The following is a 7,290-nucleotide window of genomic DNA, read 5'->3' on the forward strand; positions in this document are numbered from 1 at the left end:
TCACTCAAAAGACTTAAACATAATACATAAAATATTTACATTCCCAAAAACATCAAAATTATACTCTTTTCATCAAAGGTGCTATAACAGCTCGAGCTCTCTAAGCTCAATCTCATGGAGGTCCTGAAAAAGATTAGTTCATATTCGGATGAGACACATCTCAGTAAGGGAAGAAACAATATATTAAGAAATAATATATTAAAATAGTGTGTGGCTAACATGAGTTTATAATCAACATAATATTTAACATTTGCAAATCTTTAACATAATTTCTAAAATCATTTTCTGATCCTATTCAAACACATGCATAGATTTAACCCACAAGATTACCCAAGGATAGGGATGATTACCCTCCTATACAAGTAGCATCCCTCTGCTTTGATACTTAGGTAACCCTAAGGTCACTACTAAAGCATACTATGGCACTCACCTTACTCAGTAAGCCCTCAAGTGTTAGATTGATCTCGTACTCACACCGTTCAATAATAGCTTACCAGTGAAAGGTCCTAAGGATAGGGAAATCTACCTGCCCATACAAGTAGGTTCCCTCTGCCCTAGTACGTTATGCAATTACTGCCACATCTAAAGCTACTAGTGCACTCGCCTTACTTAGCAAGCCCTCAGGCGAAGATTGCGCCCCGCTTAAAAATAACATGTTTTACGTACATAAATACTTCTAATATCATAATACATTATTCCTTTCGTCATTATTCATTCATACACATCTGTTCATGTTCTCAACTTTGACATTTCATAGTGTCTCACTTTATATGACTTTTTCCCATTTTGCAATGTTCACACATCACATTTCATTTCCATTTCATACTCATTTTTATTTTAATTCATAAATACTCGGTATCTTTTCATCTGTGATTGGTTAGTTTTGGCATCCTTTCAGCCATGGTCGACATCTTTTTAGCCGTGGTTGGTTAGCTTCGGCATCCTTTCAGTCGTGGTTGACATCTTTTCAGCCGTGATTGGTTAGCTTTGGCATCCTTTCAGCCATGGTCGGCATCTTTTCAGTCGTGATTGGTTAGCTTCAGCATCCTTTCAGCCGTGATCAGCATCTTTTCAGCCATGGTTGTTTCCATGATTGTACTAACACTCACATGCAGCATATTTCATATATCATTTTCATACTCATTTCATTTTCTGTATATCTTGCATCTCATATATATAACATAATTCCCCACAAAATTCTCTTTTACTCATGCCACAAAATTGAGCAATAAAATTCATACACATGTATTTCGTATAAAATAAGTCAACCTACATTTAACATTTATATTCTGAAAATATACCTTTCATTTCTTGCATAATTATCCTGAAAATATTTTTCCACTTTCATCAGTTCATTTTCACATATATGTATCTAATAAGCAGCCCTAAACTCGAAGAAACATAATTTAAACAATTGGCATTTTAAACTCATACCGAAACATATACACGTACTTATAACACAATTTATTTTTCATTAAATTTATAAAAATTATGATTTAATATATATTTTTTCCCTTACCTGATTTCTTGCACTACGCCAACAGGGACCCCAAAAAGATGCCTACGACGCTCACCTAGACCCTGAAATTAAATTCCTAGTTCCATTAAATTAACCTTTAATAAAATACTATTTAAATATTTTCTAGGGTCATAATTTTTAAATTAACAGTTATACCCCCAAATATAATAAATTTTCCAATTTTCCCAAATCCCGCTCTCGCTTTGGAGTGGGGTCTAGAAAACCCCAATTGAAAGTTTACCTATATCAAAATGACAACAATCCACGTGGTCATACCCGATCGTCAATTTAACAGCATATTTAAAGAGAAATTGAAAAAATGGGAAAAAGTTACGTTTCCCCAAGAGCAGTGCCTAAGCCGTTCACACGACAAATCTGCTCCAGTAGAAATATCGGCAGTAGAATTAGGAATCCAATGGCACCTTCCGTTTCCCGATCCATTGCAAACTCGTCAAGAAATTGAGAGAGAAAGAGACGGAGACAGATGTGAGCTGGGCTACGCAGAAGAAGTTTCAGGGGGAGGGGTGCGTGAGTCTGTTCTTAAAAAAAAAAAATTAACTTCTTTCTTCTTCTTTTTCTTCTTCAGTTACTTTATATATATAGAGATAGATAGATATATATATATATATATATATATATATATATAAAACTTTTAACTTATAGATATTATATCTATATTATAATAACTTACCTATATATATATATATATATATATATATCTTATTTCAATTAATTTTTTTTTTCATTTTTTTTCTTCCTATTATTTCTCTTTATTTATTTATTTAATTCATCAAATTAATAATATTTAACTAATTAATTTATTAATAATTTTAATTAACTAATTAATTTTATTTATTATTTTATTTATTATTTTTTCCTAATTATTTTAATCATTTTACTTTTTCGGGTCTTTACAGTTTGTTAATGGAATAGCTGATCTAAATGGGAAAGAAATGGCCGGTCTTAGTCAAACGATCTACAATCACTTAGATTGCATTCTGGCCAAGCAATGCCAACGGCAATCCTGAAACAAAATTCATAGATATGTGATTCCATTTCCACTCTAGGATAAAAAGTGGCTGCAACTGCCCTACTAGCCTCTGGTGCTCAGCTTTTACCTACTGGCACGTCAAACACTATACTATATACTCGGTAATCTCCTTCTTCATACCACTCCACCAATAAGACTTTCGCAAATCCCTACACATTTTCGTGCTGCCGAGATGAACTGTATATAAAGATCTGTGAGCCTCTTCTGAGATGGTCTTTCTGATATCAGTATCAGCAGGAACATATAATCTAGAACGGAACCGTAAAGCTCCATCATCTGTAATACAAAATTCCTCTTCCTGACCACTCTATACTCTAACCATTACCTCTACTAATTCTGGATCCTCCTTCTAAGTAACTTTTATTCTTTCCTGTAGAGTAGGCTGCACCACTAAACTGACAATACATGCCTGAGGATCACTCTTAACCAACTCTATGTCGAGTCTCTCTTGATCCATCATAATCGAATATTGAATCTCCACAGCTACCAACACTGGTCCCACAAATTTCTTCCTCAGCGCATCAGCTACCACGTTTGCTTTTCCTGGGTGGTAACTTATAGTACAATCAAAATATTTCATAAGCTCCAACCATATTCTCTCCCTCATGTTCAGTTCCTTCTGAGTGAAAAAGTACTTTAAACTTTTATGGTAGAGAAAATTTCGCATCGCTCGCCATACAGGTAATGCTTCCAAATCTTTAATGCATGTACTACTGCAGCCAATTCAAGATCATGGGTAGGGTAGTTCTTTTCATACTCTTTCAATTGCTTGGAAGCATACACCATCACCCCACTATGCTGCATTAATACACAGCAAAGTCCTTTCAAGGACGCATCACTGTAGATAACATAACCCTCACCCCTAACGGAATGATCAACCTTGGTGCTGTGACAAGCCTTTGCTTCATTTGCTGGAAGCTCTACTCACAGCTGTCGTCTCGTTCAAACCTGACGTTCTTCCTAGTCAATTGCATCAGAGGCCCTAATAATGTTGAGAATCCCTAAACAAAACGACGGTAATACCTAGCCAGCCCCAAGAAACTCCTGATCTTCTGGACGTTCCTCGGTCTAGCCCAATTCACAACCACATCAATTTTACTAGGATCCACAAAAATTCCATCTCCTGAATTGACATGCCCCAAACACACAACCTTCACGAGCAAGAATTCACATTTTTTGAACTTGTCATACAACTTCTTTTCGCTGAGCATCTGTGCGACTCGCCTCAAATGCATCTCATGCTCCTAATAGCTCCTCGAATAAATTAGTACATCATCGATAAAAACAACAACAAACTAGTCTAAATATGGGTTGAAGATTCTATTCATAAAATCCATAAATATTGCAGAGGCATTCGTCAAACCAAAAAGCATATCAAGAAACTCATAATGCCCATACCTAGTCCTGAAGGCCATCTTCGATACATCTTCTACCTTGACCTTTACTTGATGATAACCTGATCTGAGATCAATCTTAGAATACACCCGTGTACCCTCGAGCTAATCAAATAAATCATCTATACGGAGTAGAGGATACTTGTTCTTGATTGTCACCTTATTAATTTCCCTATAATCTATACACATTCTCATGGACCCGTCTTTCTTCTTCACAAATAACACAAGAGCTTCCCATAGAGATACACTGGGTCGAATAAATCCTTTATCAAGCAAATCTTGCAGCTAATTCTTTAATTCTGCCAATTCTGCTGGCACCATTTGGTAAGGTGCTTTAGAGATCGATGTTGTACCTAGAAGTAGATCAATATGAAAATCTACCTCATAATCAGGTGGCAAGCTTGGTAACTCATCTGGAAAAATATTTGTAAAATATTTTACTACTAGCACACTAGTGAGCTTCAATTCATTTCCTGACATTTCCTTCACAAAGGCCACAAATCCCTGAAAACCACTCAATAGCAGTCTCCTTGCCTGAATAGTTAAAAACTAACTGAGGTGGGGATTGCACTCGCGACCCTATAAACCTGAATTCTGGTCTTTCTGGAGGTCTCAATATTACTTCTTTCAAACGACAGTCTGTGCTAGCGTAATTGGTTGCCAACCAGTCCATACCAAAAATTACATCGAACTTATGCATGTTTAATACTATCAAATCAGCTGGCAAAATTTTCCACTGCATATCAACTGGACAACCTATGCTCTCTACTACACCTCGCTAGTGACTCTGTCGGTGTAGTTACTAATAGTTCGGTGTTGAATAACTATGTTTCAAGCCCACATAATCTAATACACTCCATAGACACAAACGATCGTGTGGCTCTTGAATCAAACAATACAATAAATTTAAATGAAAAAATGTTAATCATATCTATCACCACATTGCCGGTTATCTCAGCATCCCCAGGCATTAAAGTATAAACCCTCGCTAGAGCTACATTCCTTTACTAGCCACCATGGGGTGCCTGATAGCCTCCCTGGTATGGTTTGGGAGCAAGAGTAGTATCTGGTGGTGTACGGCAACCTCGCACTAGATGTCCTTGCCTACCGCAGTGATAGAAGACAACTCTCTCTACTCGACACTCTCCCAAGTGTCTCTTCCCACAAGCTTGATAAACAGGAAAATTTTGCATTGCCTGAACCTCAAGACCTCCAGTCTCCTACCTCTGTCATCTACCATAGTTTCCTCTCCTCCACTGACCCAGCTCCTCTGCATCCATGCGCTCACTAGCCTCTGCCAAGGCTCCTCTATCGGCTAACTCAATAAAGTCATGTATCTTCTGCACTACCACCTACTTGTATATGCTTTGCCTCTGTTGGCCTTGCAAGGCTTAACATCCTATTTTGATGCTGACAAACAAGACGAACTTAACATATTTGATTGAGTGATGATATTTCAGATCTCACATATGTGAAAGCAAGGTCAAGTACTCACAAGGATCAATTGAAGCTTATATTCCAAAGGAACATGATCATATGAAGCTTAAAGAAAACTTAAAGGCATGGATGATATATTAAATCTTAATGACTATGAGAGGATGAACTAGATATTAAAGCTTGAAGAAAGGGCCCAGACAACATGAACTTGATATTAAAGTTTGAAGAAAGAGCCAAGAAAAAGCATGAAGACTTAAGTGTTTAAGAATGTCAAAAAATCTAAGAAGTCTTTATGTAAGTACTTCGTTCGATTTTAATATGGATACAAGAAGCTCTTAGGTTAATTTTTTGGACCTAGATATCTTTTAAAATACTTGGAAAATATTTTTAAAATGTCATAATTTATTGCAAAAAGGTTAAAATTAATTTTAGAATGAAAAGCACAAAAACGGGATTTTTCCAAATTCTGATAATTTTTCCACATTCGCATCGATGAGAATTTTTCTCAATCAAAACCTCCTTATTTTAAAAACTGTTCAACATGAAAGTTGTAGGATTTTCTCTTAGCTTTCATTTAATACCAAGATATACTAATTTGGAGTTGTATAAAAAAAATTTATGACCAAAATACTAAAACGAGGTTGAAGTTGTCAGCTGCTTAGCAAATTGTCTGGTCAGCCAACTAACCAAAATGACCTGTGTTCAGTCAACCGACTAACCAGTTAACAAAATTAATTTTTTGGAGATAGAAAGCTCTTAGTTGCCTGTCTAGCCAGATGACCTTGTATAAACACCCACCCAGTCGCCTGGTCAGCCAACTGACCCTACAAAAATTTAAATTTGAACTTTAACGGGAAAATTCTAAAAAATAGTTTTTTAAATCTAAAAGTTACAAAAACTTGGGGGACACTCCAAGGAACTTGGGAGACAAGGAAACTAACTCTATAAATACATGCTTTTTCAAATTAAATTATATCAAGCAATTAAAAATCAATTCTTAAAGTTGAAACTCTCTCTCTCAAAAGCTCTTATGCTCTCATCTTTGCACATCTGAATTGTTGAGACTTTTTCGGAAGCAACTGATCAATCCTTCTCTGTGTTTCCGAATTGTTGATTCTCATCTAGAAGGAAAACTTGGTGAAATCTCTTTTGAGCTTCAATTGTATTTTATGTTGTGAATTTGATTGAAGTATATAGATTTAACTTGTACTAATCAGCTCTTTGTGAGAGCACTCTTTGTACATATCTATTTGTTGTATCTCTTGTAGATTGTGACAATTCCAGGATAGTTGGATCGTTGGCTAAGCAAGGGGATATCGCTTAGAGAGGTGCTACTTTAGCCTAATTAAAGGAGTGACTGAGTGAGGAGATGTCACTTGGAGAGACGGGCTCTAGCCTATTGAAGGAGTGTGTAAATGGTGTTCTTCCGCCTGTCAAAGGAGCTAGTTTTAGTGAATCCTTTTTGTGGTTTGCCAAAGGCGAGAACGTAGGCTGGGTATAAGTCGAACCTCGTAAAAGACATGGTCTCACTCTCTCTTTACCTTAGTCTTTTTACTTACAGCATATACAAATTGCATGGATGTTTTAAATTCCTTAATCATAAATGCTACGTGGATTTGATATTAACTAAACTTAAGTTTAATTTGTTTTTTGGATTGCGGAAACCGAAAGGGAGTACGTTGGTTGATCCATTCTTTATGGAAACCATAAGGGAGCACATTGATTGGTGAAAGACTCAAAGCCTCTTTAAACTGAAAGTTTATTTAAAGTCTAAGATTTTGGGAAAAGTATTGGATTTTATGTGTTACCTCATTTTAAGAAAGCAAATTCATTAACTATAGGGCTGCAAACAAACACAAGTTGAATCTTCTATCTTAGTTTGAATATTG

The sequence above is a fragment of the Malania oleifera genome, chromosome 1 (assembly GCF_029873635.1).
Source record: "Malania oleifera isolate guangnan ecotype guangnan chromosome 1, ASM2987363v1, whole genome shotgun sequence".
Lineage (NCBI taxonomy): Eukaryota > Viridiplantae > Streptophyta > Magnoliopsida > Santalales > Ximeniaceae > Malania > Malania oleifera.